The 23,541-nt window shown below is 36.7% G+C and overlaps 1 protein-coding gene across 1 annotated transcript in view; it reads left to right on the top strand.

The window, feature by feature from the left end:
• Positions 1 to 6,776: 6,776 nt before the first annotated feature.
• Positions 6,777 to 23,541, top strand: part of LOC117986455 (alkaline phosphatase-like) — a 91,172-nt gene continuing 74,407 nt past the window's right edge. Inside the window, exon 1 of the mRNA XM_034973287.2 lies at positions 6,777 to 7,104. The gene's annotated coding sequence lies outside the window, so the exon portion shown is untranslated. The remainder of the gene's footprint in view (positions 7,105 to 23,541) is intronic.

Here is a 23,541-nt window from a genome sequence, read left to right as displayed (position 1 = left end):
TCTCATCCAGAAATCCATTAAACTTTTCAGCACCGTGCTGAAATAACTGCGGACCCAAATGTATGCGAATTGAATTCGGAAATGTTTCTCTGGGACGTTTTTAAAAAAAATTAACAACTAAATGGTGTTTTACGCTTCCAAGCAATCGCTGAGCAAATACTCCGCACTTTTCCATGGAAGTTCAGAATAGAAAATTTTGACAACCAAATCCTTTAAACTCGAAACATTAATTCATGTACTTAGGCCTTTCCTTTCGGTCGTAGGTAAGTGCAGCGAAACAGACAGATAACTCGACGACTCAGTTTAAAATGCGTCGACTATAAACACGTATAACTCAGTACCTTTAAGGAAAGAGTGCACAGGCATCTTGAGAAAGCTGAAACCTCATCATTTCTTTTCTTAAGACATGTATCAAGCGCAAGCCTATCCTGTAATAAAGAAAAAAAACCAACGTTTAGACTCTATCACTGGTTAAAGTTTTAAAGCAATGTAAAGTTTTCTTTAAAAGCTTTGTTTTACTTTAAAACGCAGACCCTACTCATTCTGCCTACATGAAACGGAGCAGTTGTTCTTTTCAAAAAAACAAAAAGTTTGCAACAATAATATTGCAAACTTATTGTGTTCTGCATGTTCTTCAAAGCAAAATAAACCTTCCCACTAACCTATTTAATCTTGTTACATTTAGGTACAGTACGCGGCAGAAAATATTGTACATTGACCTTTGGAAAAAAGGATTGCGGTTATGTAGATCGTTGTCTCTGTCGTTGAGACCGACAAAATGTCACATAAGTATGAGTGACAACAACGCTCTACAAAGCAGAAATCTCATTCTAAAGGTCAATGTATATAATCTTTCTTGCCAGCTACTGTTATGTAACGCACCGTATACATTTCCTTAAATGTAATCGGTTTACGTATTAACCAAGTGTTAACCTTACAATTTAGCAAAACAAGTGAATATCAGCCTTGTGCTCGTTCCGGGGCGACCACAAATGCAATTTATGAACGCACCGGGTGCCTTACAAAACTGGGGCCAGATTTATGAGCGGACAGCTTTAACGTTCCGAGTTTCCGTAACTATTAAAATCTGGCTCAGCGCAAGCATACCGTTTCGTTAAAATCACACCTATTGTATACAAGAAAATTTTATTATACGTGAATATACTTCTCAACTGTGCACACTTTTTTATATCGATCAAATGAGTATGCGTGAAGACTGAAGAGTGGTAGTGGGAATCTCGAATTATGACGCTTGCTACGCAGGCGTAGTCAGGCCGCAACGCAAGACGTGCCTGCTTACTACGTCCACACAGTCTAGTCGCCGCGAAAACTGATACCTGACGCGGCAGAAGATGGCTCAATAGCCAGAAGGAATAGGAGTTTAATAATTCTAGGAAGAAGATTTGAGCAATTCATTGATTCTAATTGCCTAGATATTAAATCCAAGAATTTTATCAGCTTACAGAGTGTTAACGCTCATGTATAGTACGCGACAAGTCGAGATGGCAGTCGGGGAGGGAACAGCCCGCACACCCGCACAGCCCCCGCGCTTATCATGTGTGGACGAGTGCGGGTGACGTGCGGGCGTGTGGTGCGTCCCCCCGCCTCATACCCCGATTGCCATCTCAACCTGTCGCGGACTTAACACTAAGTTTCCATGAATTACCACAGAATGGGTTTCCAAGCAACGTGACATGATGACGTAATTATAGCCCTTCAATTTGGCTACGGGATATGGGATTTAAGAATATACTTGGGTGAGCTCAGGAGCCTTAGTATAAGATTGTACATGATAAATTCTCACCGACCGACGCGTTGATAGAATTCGAGCGTCGACAACTTTTAGTGTCAAAGTAATATGCACACACACTTTAATATTTAGGTAAAGGTCACCTTAATCGTCTTGCTTTAAATATTTTTAGGTTCGTTCATACATCTACAGCGAGCGCATCTAATGGAAACGTTGCCAAATTAAATTAAATGATACTGAATTTTTGACTGTAAATCAAGGTTTTCAGTTCAATTTTACTTTGACGCGTTGACGCTATTGTTTTTTGACGCTTGAATTGTATTAAACTTTGGCTAAGGTGTAAAATCTCATACTAACCTAACCACACATAATACCTGTGATGAAATGTAGAAATCACACAATGTTATATTGTTCGTGTAGGCCCACCACCGTTTTTTTTTTCAAATTAAATTAAAGTGACATTTGCTACAATCATATTATTTCCAACGCAAATGAAAATATTTTGATGTTAAAATGAAATATAAAAGAGAAAGATAACGTATGATATTAAATACTAGCTGATGCCCGCGACTTTGTTTGCGTGGATTTAGGTTTTAAAATTTCCATAAAAAAACGTAGCCTGTATCCAGGTGCTTAACTAATATTGAAATAAATAGTTACAGTTAATATAAAGAGTCACGTCGCTTTGTTGTTCCATTGCAGCGTGATTGAAGGACAAACAAACAAACACACACATTTTCGTATTTATAATATGGGTAGGGTAGTGATGCAGTACCCAAGCATTTTGAAAGTAAATTAGATCTAGTCTAGTAGTTTGCGACTTCGTCAAAGGTTTTTAATTTTATTTTATTTTCCTGGGAATATTTTCGAGTACTAGGTATCTCGTAGCATTTTTCATTTTCAAATGAAAAATAAAAGAGACAGTTAGGGAATGTGTACCGAAACATTTTAAAAATAATATTTAGAAATACCAGTAGTCCGCGATTTCAAGTCAAAGTCAAAGTCAAGTCAAAATAGGTAATAAATTACCCTTTTTGATGGTCAGATGTTGGATTTGTAAGATAATATAGTTCATTCAGATACAGTTTCGTCATTGAAGATTGAAGTTTTTTAATACTTTTTTTTTCCTGAACATATTCATGTTTTCTCGTACTATTTTTAGTTTTCCGAGATAAAATATATGCTACGTTCGTGGTACTTATAAGCTTTATCTCCCTAGATCTATTTGTTGAAATCGGTTGATTATTACACCCAACAAAGAAACAAATAATGTTATTCATAGAAAATAATCTTTATTTCTTTATTTCTTCATTACTTTTTGAGGCCTCAATTGACGTGGATTATAAAACCCAAAGTGTGTCTGTAAACATCACATCTTCTCTATAATATAAAAATGAATCACTAAATGTGTTCTCCATAAAGTTCTCAAAGGTGTGTGAAGTCTATCAATTCGCACATGGGCCAGCGTGGTAGACTATGGCCGAAACCGTTCTCGCTCTAAGAGGAGACCCGTGCTCGGTAGTGAGCCGGTGATGGGTGATCATGATGATGATGATGAATGATGATGGCAGTTTTAATTAAACCGTACTCCGTAGTGGTATTTACACGTTATCGGAACGCTAAATCGCTTATCGCGACATCGTGGCCTGTAGAATGGTTACAAATCGGACCAGAGAAAATTAAGTATAGATTCCCAAATGGTCCGTGACAAGAACCTAACCAAGACTCTCCTACTTTTAAAACCACAATGTTTATCACTGTGCCAGGCCAACATAAATTATTCTTAGTTGTATCTTTGTACGGCGGCAGACATTCGAACTGTGACCTTTAACAATAATTTAATAATATCAACATAACGCTTGGCGACTCTCGGCCATGAAATCTCAGGTTCATCGATCGACGCGGGCGGCTTGAAACGTAATAAGATTTCGAGTATCCTCTTCAATATGGCCGCAATCGAAATCTGACGAAAACGATACAATGAAATATTTTTGTAAGAGTGCTTTTGGGTGTTCATTTAATTCCCTGCCTAACATTGTAATTTTATTTATTTTTATTTAGAAATTTTTACTGCACACGTAATATAAGACAGCAAAACAGAAGAAGCTATAAAGAGAAGTGCAATGGCGGTCTTATTGCTAAAACAATTTCTCAAAGTCAACTTGTGGTAAATGGAGTTAAGTAGTTGATTTAAAAAAAAGCGCATTTTAGCAACGTTTACACAAGACAGCTACTATAACTATAAATAAAGTTCAGTCTGGTAGAGATGAAATTGTAGGGCTTATGGGTTTGAACAGATTTGATACGGGCATGTTTGTGAATATACTGGCCCGTCCTGCATCTAAGGATGCCATAAGTCTGTTTGAATCCGTGAGTCTTATTTCTTGAAGACTGTATACCTTGCTTTTCCTTTTATTAATTTTCTTTAATTTTCCTTTTATGTTATTGTTTATTTTATTAGGTTAAGACTTTTGTTTTTATTTTATGTACTTAGATTATAATAGGACTGACATGTACATAGGTATGCCCTTAGAAACATAAGCAATAAATAACATTATGTACCGCGGACAAAGTCGCGGGCAAAAGCTTGATTCTATAAAGAAATTTGTCTGTACAAGTAAAGCCACAAAGTGTATTATATTAAAAATAAAATCAGATATGAAAAAATAAAATATACATACCTACACAAATATAATATGGGACAGGATGAAAGTTTTCCAAACTTAAAAATTCACGCCAAATGCGGAAGGAAGTGGTGCGCGCGATAATTTTTTTTCTCTAATGATTTCCGCAGCGAACCTGCGGTTATAAATGTTCCGGCATCTGGGACTCTATCTCAATTCATTGAAAGTTCATTTAAGAGTAACTATCCGTCGAGTATGATTTCGAAATAAATTGGGATTTTTTGAATGAAGCGAACATTTTCTAAACTTATGTTTAGTCACAGCACAGGTCACAGTGTGCCTATACGACTTAGGCATGATTTATTTTAGACGACATCGCATTGTCTATCTGTTCCATGTTCTGGAACGAGGCCGTGTAGGAGAAAAAATGATTTTTAAATTTTAAACAGCACGAGTAGGTAAACGTTAAGTATTTTGATTTAAATCATAGCTTAAGTTAATTTCCTTTAGCTTGTGCTCTCCTTATTTACGCTTCCCGCTTATAAGCGGATGAAAGGGGATTATTAGTTAAGCTTAAAAGTTATGTATAATCTACCTCGCTTGCCTTTGTCAACCTTGTTGTTACCTTGAAAATAATATTATGAACATGTTAATATTGTCAATTTTTGCAGCGGCGGAAAAAACTAGTGATTATGATGCGAAATGTAAGGTAGGTATATGTTCCAATTCTATGACAAATATGTGGCTTAAATAATATAATCATTCGCAAAATACGATTAGGTACCTACATAAAATCAATTTTCTGTACCTACTTAGGTACCTATTAGGTAAAATATTTAGGTATTAAAGTTACTAGGTTAGATTTGAAAACATTGCATGCTGAGTTTTATTAAGACTAAGGGTGCGTTTCCACTGACGTGGAGTTGGGCGAAGTGGAGCGGAGCGGACCGTTAATTGGCCAATCAGTAATCACAGTGCTCGATATTGCCACTCTGCATTCACGGTCCGCTCCGCTCCACTCCACCTAGCTCCACGTTAATGGAAACGGACCGTGAGACTGCTCCTGATAATACATAAAAATATTGTTAAATTTTTTTGGCTATAAAACTATTGTTAGACGGATAAGAACTAGGTGATTGTATTATCTGTGGTGTGCTCTGCGGATTAGCGGATCTATGGGAAACGTCACTCTGAAATGGCGCGTAAAAAGTGGTGTTTGTTCTTGTGTTGATATAAATAATAATTACTATGTGAACAGTGAATAAAAGCCTACTAAAGTATATCAAAGTGGTTTTCATTCTAATACTATAATGTAAGTAGGTAGGTATACCTACTAAGGAAGATCTTAAATAACATACATTTCATAGAAGAGAGAAATATTTTTATATGAGAGCGATTGAAAATAAAGAAAGAACATTTCATAAAAATCGTCCCAACATTCAACACAAAGAACGACACAGTAGTAAATAGCAATGTTTCATACGAATTCTGATCACTTGCTTCCTTTTAATCTTTTCCTTTTCACTTTAACGCCTCTGTTTCCATACAATGCCAATTGGTTTTTTTTTCACGTACGTTCTTAATTTTAGGCGAGCTTCAAATAGTGTGTGAATTTTTCGAATGAACTTTGTACAGTAGCCGGCACAAAATATTGTAGTATCGACCTTTAGAAAGAGATAGCGGTTTCGTTGAGACCGACAAAACGTCAGATAGGTATGAGTGACAGGGACAACACTCTACGAATCTGATACCTTTTTCTAAAGATCGATGTAGAATATTTTCTGCCGGCTACTGTACCAGTTTGCAGGGCTGCGACAAAAAGTGTTGTTTTTGCATAGAAAAGCAGCGCGAAGCGGCTCGATTACGGTGAAAATATGTGTAATGATCACTATCACCTCTGTTAGGCCGATACTCGCTCACTATTGGCTACAATGCAATGTTGTTGGATATTATCACACGCAGTTAACGCGAGTTTCACGAACGCTCTTCGACAGCGCTGCAAATTGCATTGCGAATGTATGCCAAGTTACGCAGGCTGCCTTTGCGTAGGCTTATTAAGCATTTTAGATGCTTCTGACGCGCGTTCTGTGCTGATGCCATTCGATTGCACGAGAAAATCTCGCTGTGTGTAAGACACTTATTTAATAGGCTTGATCATTTACTCACATGAATTCGACATTACTTTTTATCTTTTTCATTCTGAGATAAACTTTTTAAAAATAAATTAATGAAGCTCTTTAGTCAGGTAAAATAATTATCTATTTAGGTATTTGTTTAAATATTTATAGTAAACAACTTTTAATATAACTTTAGGGCGGCTATGAAATTTCGTGACGTAAATCGTACGGCGCATGCGTAATAAAGTCTTCAACACTTTTGAACCAGTTTGTTCCGAGATTCGCCGGAAAGCACTCCTGGATAACTCCAGATATGTGATCCCGGGATCGGTATGCCAGGATAGCCGCGAAATTTAAATATCGAAGTCGTGAAAAGTGAAACTGAAACGATTAAAGTTTTTTATTAATAAAAACTTATGACTGACACTAATAAACTTTTGTGAATATTAAAGTTTTTATTAAATATAGGATTGTATATGAATATCGTGAAACATTTCTGTGTTTTAATATTTTAAGAATTTAATAATAATACTTTTACTTAATAATATTGTGAAATAAGAAGTTGCTGTAATTGAAGAGCAATCTTATCAGATTTCTTTTAGGTTGTTACTAGGTAAGTGCAATATAATATTACTTACTAATTATGTTTGTTATTATTTATATTATTATTAATAATCCTTATTGCATTACCTCGAATATAAAATATGACTTTGATGAGCACAAGCGGTTCAATTGGCATAAATATAAATCCTCTTCATTCTCTATCCCACAGGAATTTCAGAAAAATCTGGCCTTATTCCTTGTCCACATTAAAAGAAAACCTCAGTGTAGTTTTCGTCGTCCAAGGGTTTGGGGATTGATGAGTCAGTCAGTAAACTAGTCAGAAGTAGGACTTTCCTTTTTATAGGTATTTATTTATATCTTTGTACCTATGTATTTTTTGGTGTTTATTGTTACTAAAGACGGATTTTATTTTATTTTGGTATTTTTTTAGGGCTCCGTACCCGAAGGGGGCCAACGAAACCTTATTACTAAGCGTCCGCTCTCCTTTCATCCGTCGGTCTGTCAGCGGGCTGTACCTCATGAACCGGAATAGGTAGACAGTTGAAACTTTCACAGAAGTATTTCTATATTGTCATTATTACAACAAATAATAAAAATTTCAAAACGGCCGCCACAAAAATTATAAATTACTAGATGATGCCCGCGACTTCATCCGCGAGAATTGAGGTTTTTAAAAGTCCCGTGGGAACTCTTTGATTTTCCGGGATAAAAAGTAGCCTATGTCCTTCCCCGGGATGCAAGCTATCGCTGTACCACATTTCGTCAAAATCTGTTAAACGGATGGACCGTGAAAGGCTAGCAGACAGACACACTTTCGCATTTATAATATTAGCATAGATTTCTTGTACGATGGTACGATACCTTTCGTGTGCGAATCCAACTCGCACTTGGCTGATTTTTTTTTATATCAGCGCCGTACGACTAGCATTTAGGAAATAAAATAAAGTGGACGTTGAAGTTTTCCAAAAGGGTAGTGTTTATTTAGGTCATTAATATACTGGTTCTGTTAAAATATCTAGGCCTTAAGCAAACGTGAATCTTTTTAGGACCTAAATCAATAACGAAAGCTGATCTTTCAAGATCTGATATTATTATATTTCTTTCTATCTGAGGTACTTGTTAAATTAAGTTTTGCGCCTATGTTTTTATCCCAAGTTATTTGATAATAGAATATTGTGTGAGCGTTTGTATAATTAAGTAAATAGGTACGTACCTACTGTCTAAAATATATTTTTTTGTGTTAATTAGGACTTTTATCGACGACGACAGGGTCTTCTTCGGTTAGCCGAAGGCCAAGCGGGGGTGCGGGCCTCGAGGCAGTTTTGTGTTAATTAGGTACATAAAATGCTATTTTGGCACAAAGTCTTAAATTATTTATAAAAGAATCATGTCAAACCATATCACTGTCAGGACTTAATGCTTGAAAACGTTAGTTCAGCGAGCCATGCAATGTCAGCTATGTGTACCGTACCTCAGAGGTTTACCTGCACAGTAAACTACAAATATATCTATGATATGTGATACCTATTAGTCCGCGACAGGTTGAGATAGCAATCGGGCCATGAGGCGGAGGGACGGCCCGCACAACCGCAAGTCACCCACGCTCGCCCGCATCGGGTTTGCGTGGAGGCTGTGCGGGCGTGCGGGGCGTACCCTCTCCGATTATCATTTCAAGTTGTCGCGTACTATATTATGTAATCATACGACGCATAAAATGCGTGCTTCGTGATGAGTAAGGCAGAAGATGCAAATGCACGAGAGCAGAAGAGATAGCGCTCTACAAATGATACCCCAATGCAGTATGTAGTTTTAAATCTTCACTGAGTATAGACGTGCATGTAGGTACTTTATCATTCTTGCACAATATCATCGGTTGTAGGTCGTACGTACAAACAAACATCAAAACCCGCCGCGCAGTTTGTTGACTTTACTGGTAGATAGATCTGATGGGAAGTTACAGTTTTGCAATACGGTTATATGTCAAAAATAAATTATTTCTCAGTGATTATTAATTGGAGGGTCTTTTAAAATACGTAATATCCACGTCCTTTATTAGTCTTAAGCGTAATAATCGTTTAAAATTATCGATTTAACTAAAAAAGCACGTCAAATCATTGTGACGGCACATGCCAGTATTTCATAGAAGTTCTCATCGCATACTAAGCGTGTGTTTGATAAAAAGCAAAAGACACTGATTTGACTAGTTGTCAAATACCGGATTATAATATGACTGGCTCTACGTCCTAGAAGAAATGCGTAGAGGCTGCTAGAGTAAGTAATAATTTACCCCGGCTTCGCAAGGGGAAGGCTTACCTTTTCTATTTATATAAATGACGTGCTATACCTACCTATACAAATCTTCTTCGTTAAAATAATGATTTTAGTTTTTAATTATGATAAAACCGAATTGAAATTTACAGTTTAGAGCTATAAACAATTCATGTACTTATGCGGATTGTGACAGTAAGCAAGACTGAGAAAAATCGACTTGTTTTTTGTCAAGTAGAAAACTTTTATATTCACAACTTTTTGGGGCCTCTATTTTTGATTGAAAGGTCAAATTTGGCAGAAAGTTGAGTTTAGCCTCGAGCGAATGTCGGTCAACTAGGTATTACCCCTTTGTTAGTAGTTAGGAAACTGGTAGAAAAAGTTGATAGAGGCTTTAATGCTTCATAACACACATACAATCATAAGCAAGTAGGTACCATTTTCCAAAAAAAAAATCAGACATGTAGGTAAAATACAAGCTATAAATATAACTTTAGGTATAGAAAATAAAACTCTTATGTACTTATTTCTATCTGAGTCGTGGTTTCAAAATAGGTTCCATAATCTCGACTAAGAAGAGTAAGTAGTAAGTAAAATTTATACATTTACGTTTTACAATTTTGTTATTAATACACCTCGTAAACCTATTACGATTTAGGTATGTATAACAACCGAGAACTGTGATGGCTTGAACCAAGCTTCGTATCTGAGGGACGAAGGAGTTGAAAAGTTCATAATATTTGGACCTTCAAATCGGTCACCCATCTAGTTACCGCTTTGGGTCATCATACCTTTCGCAGGGCAATCAACTAATACCTATGCGCTGTCACAACTAGGCCACACGAGGGCGTAACATGTACATTGTACGAACTGAACCAATTCATACGAGATTAGGTGGGATAAATACCTACTTTTTATACTGTAAAAATAAAGAATATCTAAGTACCTAACTACAGAGTTTCAAAAATACCTTTAACGCAGGTGCAATCGCGGGAAAGTTAGTGCTAAATGAAGATAAGCAAAAAGACATCATCATCGTCATATTAATCCAGGTCCGGCCCACTACAGTCCACCACGATGTAGATGGCCAAGTGCGGATTGGCAGACTTCACACACCTTTGAAAACATTATGAAGAGTTCTCAGGCATACAGGTTTTTTCACGATGTTTTTCTTTATCGCTAAAAAAGTGATATTTAATTGCTGAAAATACACAATAACGCTGAAAACACCTGGGACTCCCTAATAGAAGGTTGACGTCTTAACCACTAAGCTATCACCGGTTCTAAAATACAGTAATTGTAATATTGCATTATTCAAAACTAAACAAGTTTGTTTTTAAGCAGAACCGTCGATTTTACCCCACTCTGCTTATTGACTTAGGTCATATTGCTTGATGAATCCAATCTTTTTGTGTATCCATGCAACCGGGTCACGTTGTTCTCAAACACACATTTCTAAAATAAATTGGATATAGCTTGCATTTGATTCCGACAGATTCCCAAAGGTACCGTGATTGCTAAACATACTTTCCTGCTCTGGAAAATCAGGAGAGTTTCCCTTGCACTATTGAAATTCAAGGCGATGTTTATTTAACTTGCTCAACAGGTATGGTTTTCTTTTCCCATGACGGAATATTAAAATATTCATCTATATGCTAATGATAATTTATTTTATATCGTGGTTTAACGAGATAAAATTAACCGTTTAATAAACGATATTTTACCGGGAACAACGATATATATTATGTATAATAATTATACATATCGATGTACCGATAATTATATGGATATAATTGTATCAGATAATTATATGGACATGAGTAGAGATCTCTTATAGTTCTTTATAGTTCTTCTTATATAAGTCTTTCAGTTATTTAAGTTAACTTATTGTCCATACTTTGCCTTAGATCAATAAATCGTGTACTTGCACACTCGCTCAATACGATCGAAACTACTACTGCTCGCCCGGCGACAATACTATCGAAACTACACACTCGCTTCCCGCTGATCGCCAACTCGTTTATAGTTTCCAGTTCTACTCGTTTCTTGTTCATCGTTGGCGGTCGGACCACTGCCTAAAGCGGGCATCCGGTAGTCTAAATATATAAAAGGAATATGTGACTGACTGACTGATCTATCAACGCATAGCTCAAACTACTGGACGGATCGGGCTGAAATTTGCCATGCCGATAGCTATTATGACGTAGGCATCCGTTAAGAAAGGATTTTTGAAAATTCATCCCCTGAGGGGGTGAAATAGGGTTTGAAGTTTGTATAGTCCACGCGGACGAAGTCGCGAGCATAAGCTAGTTCAGAAATAAATGCCAAAATTGCCTCTGCCACTCTAGACCTCACACTAAGATCACAACGCTCACCATTACGTCTCTATCGGTCGTCCAATTTTTTTCAGTCTGTACCCGTAGTATTAGATTTTACGTCTCACCAAACGTTGCTATAATTCGAGAATCGAAACAAAATAACATCAAAGTAAAATGGACCTAAAGAGCCTTGAATTGAAGTTAAAAATTCAATGCTACCGATTTTCATTTCGCAACGTTTTCGCTTGGAGCGCTGGCTGTAGATGTGTAGACAAACTTGAGCTTTAAAACAAGGCATTTAAGATTCAGTTTACTATAACGCCGAAGTGTTTCGACTCTCGAAGAGACTAATCTTATACTACGGGTACTGATAATTATCGTAATCTCATTTGGAAATAAAGTATTTTTGTTTATTTATCCCTAATCCTATTACAACAGACATAATGATATTAGATTATGAAGACTTACATGTGCGTATGTTTATACCTTAATCTTTTTAATTCTTGTCCTAATCCGTAGACCAATGTGGTGTCCTATGATCCACCATTAGTACTTCAAAGCTTCTATTATTATTGTAAGAACCCTCGGATCTTTATTCTTAAGTAAATAGAAATCATTGGAAATAGCTCTTCTCAGTAAAATCTCCTTTCCGAACCGGGTGGTAGAATTTTGACATACCATAAGTGGCATATGCTACCCTACATGAAATAAATTAATTAATTTTATTTCATCATTATCTATAAGACGTATATTATAATAAATATATAAAGGAAAGCTGACTGATTGACTGACTGACTGATCTATCAACGGTCAGCTCAAACTACTGAACGGATCTAATTGCTATTATGACTTTTTTGAAAATTCAACCTCTAAGTGGTCAAAATAGGAGGATACAATTTGTGGACACGCGGATGAAGTCGCGGGAATAAGCTAGTAATGCATAATATCTGTCTGTCAAGTTTTCATAGTGGGCACAGAGATCATCCTGGAAATGATATGGTATTTTTATCCCAAAAATTAAACAATTTTCACGGAGTTTCAAAAACCTTAACCCACGTGGACGAAGTCACAGACCTTAGCTAGCTATCTATACAACTTATAGGTACTCTCATTTAAAATATTACAATAAATCTTAAAGCTAGCATTATCTATCCAATTAAACTAAAAAACATGCCCACGTGGAATGGTGCCAAGAATACTGGCTGCATTTCCGTGCTGGACAGCCAGGCTGATCCGTTGCGCAAAACATTAGCCAGCCCTTCTGTCGCCAGATAGGTACTCTTACAATAATAGGTAGGTAGGTATATACATATATCTAAGTATTACACTCCACAGCTCCACATCCAACTTAGTCTCTTATTCACTAAGTTTCATCCAGCTAAGTTTAATGTAGTAGCAAAATTAAACGAAGCCTTTCAAATGATCAGTTGCACGTGTGCTGCGGTTTAATATCCAGATATTAGCAGAGTCGAGCTCTCAAGTGAGGTTCAGATTTCTAGATGACGATTAAATTAGTTAATCTTTACGTCTTGGCAGTTCCTTTATAATGTCAGTATTAACAGAGTGAACTACTTATATAAATCCATACTAATATTATAAAAGCGAAAGTGTGTCTGTCTGTCTGTTAGCTTTTCGTGGCCCAACAGTTTAACCGATTTTGATGAAATTTAGTACAGAGGTTTTGGTACAGAGTTAGCTTACATCCCGGGAAAGGACATAGGCTACTTTTTATCCCGGAAAATTAAAGAGTTCTCACGGGTTTAAACAAAAAGCTTAAATCCACGCGGACGAATTCGCGGGCATCATCTAGTTAAGTATAATAGTATTACTACGTATTATAAACCAGATGATGCCCGCGACTTCGTCCGCGTAGATTTAGGTTTTTAAAAATTCTGTGGGAACTCTTCAATTTTCCGGGATAAAAAGTAACCTATGTCCTTCCCTGGGATGCAAGCTATCTCTGTACCAAATTTCGTCAAAATCGGTTGAACGGTTGAGCCGTGAAAAGCTAGCAGACAGACAGACAGACACACTTTCGCATTTATAAAATTATTAGTATATTAGTATGGACTAGCTTATGCTCGCGACTTCGTCCGCGTGGACTACAAAATTTCAAACCCCTATTTCACCCCCTTAGGAGTTGAATTTTCAAAAATCCTTTCTTAGCGGATGCCTACGTCATAATAGCTATCTGCATGCCGAACTTCAGCCCGATCCGTCCAGTAGTTTGAGCTGTGCGTTGATAGATCAGTCAGTCAGTCAGTCAGTCAGTCAGTCAGTCAGTCAGTCAGTCAGTCACCTTTTCCTTTTATATATATAGATTAAAATATCTATATCGAGTTTTTGTGTCTGTATGCGGTAATCTCAAAACTACTGTATGAGTTTTAATATGGTATTCAAAACATCACTTACTTTAACGGTGAATCTTGAGAAAACCTGCATGCCTGAGATTTCTCCATAATGTTATCAAAGGTGTGTGAAGTCTGTCAAGTGTGGCCAGCTTGTGGACTATGGTCTAAACTGTTCTCATTCTTAGAGGAGACCCGTGCACAGTAATGGACCGGTAATGGGTTGATAATGTCGATTCACCAATAGATTGACGGATTCTGAGATTTAAGTGTATAATTTACTAGCTTTTACCCGCGATTTCGTATGCGTGATAGGTATAATAATTTACGGTCTATAGCTTCCGGGCCAATGTATCTATCAGCGAAAGAATTTTCAGAGTCGAATCATTATAATACCCTTAATACAAACTCACAAACTAACAAATTTTACCTCTTTATAATAGTAAACATAAAGAAACCTTTAATGTAAATTGTTACCAAATTATGTTAATAGTTGTCGAATAAGTTGGCGTAAATCGCTTTACTTGAGAGCTTTACGCCAATAAAGCTCAAGTAGAGCTGCTTAAGCCGTTGCTTGGGTATATAAAAAAACAATATAGTGTAGAAATATTCCTATTAAATATCTGCATCCATTGAAATTTATTAAATAAAAGTATCTACTTCCTCGTATATTCCCATGCAGAAATTATTTATTAATCCATTACTCACAGATGGAAAGGGTATATTGCTTTTCCGCGTGTTTTCATCAAAAGAGCAATTATAGGATAAAAAGTTTAAATTTATCGTATGAAATTTCAAACACGAACGAATTGATTTTCTTGCAATTTTTATCGCGTTTGCCTTATTTCAGAGAAGGCTTGGATTTTCGTTCATTCTTCCAACATGGCTGATACCCAAAGTCGATGTACTTCTTTATCACAACGTTCGTATCTTTACGTACTATATAACTTAGCCCGCCCTCATTTTATAATTTAATCTGTCAATCCGCACTTGTCCAGCGTGGTGGACTATGGCCAAACCCTTCTCTGATACTGAGCCGGCTCACTATTGACCCGTGTTCAGTAGTGAGCCGGCGATAGGTTAATCATGATGATGATGATGATGATAAATTTAGACCGTACTGCCCCAATGCTGAGCAAAGGCCTTCCTCTGACTTTTCATGTTTTTATAGTTTTTAGTTTTTATATAGCGGTTAACCACGATTATACGCAGCACAGATTAGAGAAGTACAGTACTTCTTTTATCTATGATACGCAGCCCATCGCAGACCTTGATCCATGTACGCTGCATTCTTTTAGTGCAGCGTAGTCTTTCGTAGTCGTAACAGAGTGCGTTCGTTCGTACCAAAAACCCCGTCGCCCTCTTCAACTGATAAAATGTCCACAGCTGGACATATTATGTTCCTTCTAGAGACTTCTACATACCGCACTCGTGCGCCGACGCTTGGATCCAGCGACTCCCTGCGACTCGTTTGATACCATCTGTCGGCTTAGTGGAGAGTCTGCCAACGCTGCGCTTTCTGATGCAAGATCGCCATTTCAGCACTTTGGGACCCCAACATAAACGTATACAATAATAGTTCAATAGTATTTATTTCTACGTTGCGTGTATTCGACTGACCAACAAAAGTTGGCGAAAATGAAACACAGGAATTTGCTAACTCTGCAGCAGACGTGACACAAAAAACGCACCAACAAAATCGAACTAAATTTGACCTACTCTTGCCGACTCCCTGAAATTTTTGACGGAGAGAATGAAAAAAATTAATACTTAAGTAGGTATAACGACAGTGTCGACAAAACGACGAAAAATCGGATACCGCAGCAGATACTCAACGGGCAGCAAAGCTTATTACTACTTGGAAAATAAATGAAAGCATATTAAGGGTTCCAGTAGGATTATTAAGAAATTCAAATCAAAATAGACGAAATCCTGTAAAGCCTAGCGAAACCCTAGCAAATGCAAACTCGTGATAGAGCTTTTTGATACTTATGTGATAAGAATCAAAAAGCTCTACCACGGGTTTATAGAGGCTCTATGACGGGGTTATAAGAAGGGTTCTTTCAAAGGGTGTGGCCAGTGGTAATAGACCCATCGGTTTTCCATGGAAACGTCTTATTTGGGCTTTGTACCTATGTCTCTTTCTATAAAGGTCTTATCGGCTCTCGTAATGCAACGTAACATGATTTTCTTCTTATGAAGGAAAATGTGTGCTACTGTGTTAAGATCTTTAGTCCGGATGTGTGTCTATCTGTTACATTTTTAGGGCTAGGCAACGAATCGACTACGGCGGAATTTAGCACAGAGATCACTTAATTTATTCTGGTATACGAACGACTATGCAGAAAATTCCGGCATTCCACATGGGTAAAGTTGAAATTTTTTATCCATACTAATATTATAAATGCGAAAGTGTGTCTGTCTGTCTGTCTGTCTGTCTGCTAGCTTTTCACGGCTCAACCGTTCGACCGATTTTGACGAAATTTGGTACAGAGGTAGCTTGCAACCCGGGGAAGGACATAGGCTACTTTTTATCCCGGAAAATTTAAGAGTCCCCACATGATTTTAAAAAACCTAAATCCACGCGTACGAAGTCGCGGGCATCAGCTAGTTTTTATATATTTTACTTATTTGAACAATAAAAATTCACATACAAAATTGGCTATTATAATGGTACCTACACAGAAGTATTCTTATCTAACTATACGAGATCAAAAATATAATACCTAGTGTCTAAAGAATGCTTCATATTCTAAGCGCGTATCTCCGACATCGTTGAAGAAAAGTTTTGCAGGTTTATTTTGTTTCTCACTTTGCTATGTCTGAAATCTGAATATACAATAATAATGTCCATGTTCTTTGTACAGATATTTTCTTTGCGTTCGAAAAGTATTAGGTATGGAAATAATAATGAATTAATAAAATCGTGTCACATAAAATTTAATGTTTGTTTTATACCTATTGTTGGGGATAGTATGTACAATTGTACATCGACCTTTAGAAAGAGATATCGGTTTCGTAGAGCGTTGTCTCTGTCGTTGAGACCGACAAAACGTCAGACAGGTATGAGTGACAGAGACAACGCTCTATAAAGCCGAAATTTCAATCTAAAAGTTGATATACAATATTTCTTGCCAGCTACTGTATTATGCTATTTATTTACAAAGCTATACCTATTCATTAAACCTGGATTGTGTATCACCATTTCCCGCGGTCAACCTCTATAAATCAAAATTCGATGATCTGCGATTCCGATACTGCGGCGAACACAAAAATTTGCATTGCTAACAAATTGGCCAGTATAAGGGTGCCTGTTCACTGAAGTGGGCCAGAGCTGAGATTTGTTAAGCGAACCAATCATATTATTGTGGTGAATTTATGAAAAACTTTGAGGAGGTGGAATTTTCAAAAATCCTAAAAAAGCTTTTTTTTCAGGATTTTTGAAAATTACTGAATACATATTGTGACGGATTCGACCACATGGACTGGCATGGACGAGGACAGTAGGGTCAACGTTGGCGTGACTGAGGCTGAGGCCACACGATGCGATAGATTTGTGTATTGGATCATGGATGCTACACGGGCACTGCGTTGCCGTTCCGGCAAAAAGTATAGCCTTGTAACCATGTAACGGACCACCCCTCCCCGCCTCGCCTCTCTGGTCTCAAATGCGTTTCGTGTGCGGTGTGGCGCTACACGACGGTCGTAACGCATCGTGTGGCATGGTACAGCGATTTCTATGTAGGATGACGCGGCGGCCGCCGCTTCACCAACGCAACGCTTCACTCTGACGGCTCTTGCTTCCCCAGACAACCTTGCGGCCGTGTGCGATCACATTATTGGTACAGTTACCTATCCATGGCGTTAATCAAAATCTCCCTTTCTTATCATATATCCTTCAAATTAGGTTAATTCATCATTATTGACAAGCAGGTAATCAAGTTCTATTAAAAGATATTTGTAAACAAAATAATTGAACCAGTATAAGGAAGAGGTAATATTTAATATACCCTACAATTTACTTTCCTTTTATTCAGTGACCTTTACGCTTCAATTGATTTATTCGCCACTATTATTATAATTAAGTACCTACGTAAATTTTGATTTTTTTCTATCTCTATGATAAATACATAATCTATAATATATTGATAAGATTTGTGAGTTTTGAGTTTGTATAAAGTTGTAATCTCCGGACCTAATGATAACTTTTTTTTTACTGATAGCTGCATTATCCCCGGCATTATAGGCTATCAATTATATTCAGTGTAGGACGACCCCCAGCCCGCTGGACTGATGACCTGAAGAAGGTAGTGGGGAGCGGGTGGATGAGGAAGGCGGACGACCGTGTTTGGTGGCGCGCTCTTGGAAAGGCCTATGTCCAGCAGTGGACGCAAACAGGCTGATGGATTGGATTGGATTGGAATTATATTCATCCGTACGAAGTCACGAGCAAAAGCTTGTACTCATAATGTATTAGGACCACCTTTATATTTTGTAAGTCACAGAGGCTAACAAAATACATAATATAACAAACATTTATCTTTACATAACAAATTACCTATAGCTTAAACTGCTGCATAGGTGTAGAAACTTGAGATTATGCATGTAAGTTTTCTCTGACCCCGGGCTAAGAAAGGATTTTCAGAAATTTTACCTGTATGAAGCCGAGGCGGGTCAGCTAGTAAATCAATATGGGGATTTTCCATTGCTTTCAGTCTTCATAACGTGTTAAAATCTCGATGCAGTTTCGAGTTAAAGAGGTCACTTGTCGACCTCTTTACGTCAAATAGTGCATCGCACTAATGGCACGCTAACAGTGTCAAGTCTCACTTTGACCGTAACGAACTGTGAACTGTATCCAGTTTTCTTTCTTTCTGAATTCACACTATAACCTTATAACCACAAAATAGAAAAGTGTTTGTGCTATAACACAGTGTGAGGCACATGCTTGTTTGCTTGGGGGATGTATAAAATCCACACTTCCATACTAATATTATAAATGCGAAAGTGTGTCTGCCTGTCTATCTACTAGCTTTTCACGGCCCATCCGTTCAATCGATTTTGACAAAATTTGGTACAGAGGTGCTTGCATCCCGATTCCCGGGGGAGAACATAGGTTAATTTTTAATGCGGAAAATCAAAGAGTTCCCACGGGATTTTTATAAAACCTAAATCCACGCGGACGAAGTCGCGGGCATCATCTAGTATTGCAATAATAGGTATGGGTTTATTAAATACAACTTAAAATAATAGACGTTAAAGTAAATACCTACATAATTTAAATTTAGTACGATAATAATATTATGAAGAACCCTTTTCTAATATTATTATGAAGGTTTCGGGTCAAGGTTGTATAATCAACAGTTATTAACAATGAAAATAATATTATTGTACAATATACCATAGACCTATAATACCACAATATACATTAATATTGCTTACATTTTGATTCGAATGTTAAGAAGTACTACTCGTGCGCAATAAGTTGAGGGGGGCGGTGACGCCACAGACGCGTGGTTGTACTGTAGACAAAAATCGGAGCGCGTCGTCGTTGCGTGACGTGTAAGCAAGTACGAGACTAAGATGTTAAAAAAATGGCGTGATCTACAGTACAACACGGCTTAAGGGGAAGTTACAGGGCAAGCGGGCAGAGGGTTGCATTCCAGGCGAGTCTCAACTTATCGCGCACGAGTAGTACCTACCTATACACTTACATACAGGAGCAAGCAATTATAGTGTTCAAGCTTGCAAGGGTGACTTCAGTGCGTACTTTGTCTCATAGTTATCATACATAACGTCGACCACAAATGAAAAAAATCTATTTATTTAAATTGTAATCATTTTAATTTTAAAGAAAACCAACAAAATATAAGGACTCCTTAAAATATAGGCAGAAAAATAACGAAATCTTAAATCTTCTTAAAGATACATAGATGAAAACTTGAGTAAGTAGCAAACTTTGTTTCAAATAGACGTGATTGGCTAAGTTTAGGTACTTTTTACTACTTAATATTATATTAAGTAACTTGCTGTAGTCCAAGTCTCTAGTAAGATGAGAGTCAAATTGGAGAACTCACAGGAATGGAATCCGGGTCCACTATTTTGTAAGTCCACTAAGTTGTTAATTACATTCAGTCACCTTTTGAAATATTACGCGATTGAGTATTATTCAAAGCGCTTCCAAACAACATTCATTAAATTTTGCAGCACCTAATAAATTATTCATCAATAGAGCTGAGTAATTGCACTCACTAGATAGAGTGGAATCTAATATGAAAAATTTGTGCAGCAGCTATTTGGTATTTGAAAAAGTTGAGTTATAAAGAAATGCTTTTATTCTATTCATACTTTCAATCTGTTTGCCAATAAATTACGTAATTAAAACGACTGCTCTAAAAAAGCAGTGTATAATATTTTCAAGGTTTACGAATACTGTATGTATGTGAGTCTCTTTATTTCGCCATAGTTTAAAGGTAGGTAGATGTCTGAACAGATTTGGATGGATGGAGTATCGTTAGAATTCTTACATCATCTTAAAAAACAGTATGGCGGCTGTATGGTGCCATTTTCTAATGTTGTTATTTAGTTTTTAGTTCTTTTTTGGCAACACAGCCATATACTATTCATCTTGTTAAAGATTCCTTTAAAATCTATAATTGCCACTTATATTCCAACTTAATTATCTGTATGCCAAAGGCCATAAAAGTATCCGCAGAATATAATTGTGTTTATGCTCACGTCCCCACTACTCGCCACATCTTTGTGTAAACTGTAATGTATTTTCGTAAGATATGTAATAATATTTTGTTTACTATTTTTACCTATATGTATTATAAGCCATATTTGATGATCTTTAGTGATTTATTATGACATAACCTTATATCTCCATAAGTTCGGCTGAACTTTTACTAATATGGGATTGAGGGTGTAAGGCAATTTATCTTGCCACGTCAGCAATGTAACGCTATTTCGCACACCCGTTGTTCCTCGAAACAAATAATGCTTAGAACAAAACACATTTTGTAACTTTTTATAGCGTTGCGCTTTAAAAGTACGAAAATATTCGTTTAAAAGGTATTGTGAAAATCCTAAGTACTCGAACAAAGTTTGCACATTGTCTTAATGAATGTTTTTTCATCTGTTTTATACGTATGTAATTCATTTGTTGTAATAAACAGCCAAAATATTAATGATTTTAAGCTCATTTCGTGGTTTAACTACATATTTTAATGTAGATAATGGGTACATACCACAATTAATTTAATGATTTTATTTAGACTAGATTGGAATATCGACAAACAAAATCATCAAATTAATTGTGGTATGTACCCGTTATCTACATTAAAATATGCGAAAATATTGTTTTACTACCGGGATCCCCGGATACCGGTATTAAAAAACGGTATTAATACCAATATTAATAAAATTCGGTATTCTAATTCATAGACAATGTATTAAAAGGTATTATTGCAGATCTTATATGCAAGTAAATTCAGCATAAATAAATTACGAACCATTTCTAACACGGGTCAAACCTACACCCGGCTCAATCACTTACATTTTATTAATGGTAGACACTTTCTTTGATGGATTCAAAGGGAAGGAAAAGATAAAGGATTCTTGTTGTTTACACTAGCAAATAGCTACTCTAATATTAAAAATCCTGTGTGTAGAAAAAACTTCGTAGAACCGCTGCGAAACTCTAGGGGAGTGATAAAATATTTGTTTGGATGAAATAAGGTTAAGTAATAGAAAAAGGAAAAATAATTTCCGTTATTGTTTGGAAAACAAGTTAGTTGTCTACTTGAAGTGGTCTATAGTTAAAGTGTCAAAAATAAATTAATGTAAGAGGCTTATTGTTGAGCTTGTGATAGGTTAGGTTAGAGGCTAGGTTAAAATATCCGCGTCAGCCTCGTACTCGTGACATCCGAGGCTAGATCCCGTACGTAAGTATCTCTAATTTATGGAGTTGTAGGTACGTTTAAATGCGATTAAGCAATATAACTTTCGGGCATATTTCGGGCGCAAACATCGTGAGGAATCGTGAATGTCTGATTTTTTTTATTTTTTATTTATTTTTAGATATAGCGAGCAAACGAGCAGGCGGGTCACCTGATGTTAAGTGATTACCGCCGCCCATGAACATTTGCAGCACCAGAGGAGCCGCCGATGCGTTGCCGGCCAAAAAAAGAAATATTTCTCCATAGTAGGTATTCTCAAAGATGAGTTAAGTCTGCCAATATTCACTTATCAAACCGACGCAACACGGGCAGTCATCCGCGTATCAAATTTCACGATGTGCGCGTAAACCCGATTTGGAAGCTAAATGTATGAAATGTTTGGCAATTTTAACATCAGTCAAGGACTTTTGATATTTTTACTCAATCTCTATCCAAACCTACGTTGAAAGGGTAGAGAGCGTATGGCAGCAAGAGTGAACAGGCACCTTCTAAGCAAGCGCGCTTCAACTGTGATCTCATAATAGCATGATTGTCGCCACGCGTAAGCTTATCCTGCAATAAAAAAAGTAATACTGCCGTAGTAATCGAGATGGCAAAAGGCAGCATCGAGAAATTTGTACTAATACAATATATTGTTTTGTGAAAAAACTATAAGTATGTACACTGAATTGTCATGTTGCATAGAAGTATAAAACTGATTTTTGAACAAAAAAATATATCCGACTCACTTGTTCTCTTGATTAACACGGCATTAAGTATATTCACAATGCTAGAAGGTCAACTATTCATAATTCTTTCTCTTTGCTAATTAATTTGCTTTTGAAATAAACATACAATTTATGTAGTAAAGTTAGCTCGCAGTTTCTTTATCTCCATATTAATGTCACTTGTACCAAAGCCTTTCAATTATAATAAAAGAACATAAGCTTGGATAAAACAGTATGACGTATTTCAAACCCATTTTACCCACATACTATGTATACTGACTTATATTATTGATATGAGAGATCAAGTGGCTTTCTTCCCAAGGAAGTCCTCGTTTATATGTCTCTATAATCCTCCTATTACTTGAGGAAATTGGGCGTATCTGTGCCGCGTGACAATGCGATGCAGAGCTTTTGTTGTTCTTTGTGTTAGATAAATATTATTTAGGTTTGCAGATTTTTCGATATTTCGACCCAGGTCACGACGGGAGTAACTGTGGTGGTGTATCGTCAAGTACACCACCACAGTTACTCCCGTATCCTATCCGTAAGCTATCACGGCAGATCTACCCGCCTCCTGGGATTTTTGAAGACATTTCTTAGATCGTTCTAAAAATAGAGTTAATTTAATTAGTATCATACGACGTTCTCCTGTAGGCCAAACAAGGTTTCAATATAGTTTTTGTATCGACAGGTTTGAATAATTCATTGTATTCACTCCTAACATATTTTTTACTAGCTGATGCCTGCGACTTCATGCCACGTTGGTTATAGGTTTTTAAAATTCGATTTCCGGTATAAAATAGCCTATGTCACTCTCCAGGTCTTATTTAAATTTATTTAATAATTTAATTTTTTTAGATGCCGAATTCATGAAATATATATTC

The sequence above is a fragment of the Maniola hyperantus genome, chromosome 11 (assembly GCF_902806685.2).
Source record: "Maniola hyperantus chromosome 11, iAphHyp1.2, whole genome shotgun sequence".
NCBI lineage: Eukaryota > Metazoa > Arthropoda > Insecta > Lepidoptera > Nymphalidae > Maniola > Maniola hyperantus.
Note: the sequence above shows the minus strand (reverse complement) of the source record. Positions and strands in the feature narration are given on the sequence as shown.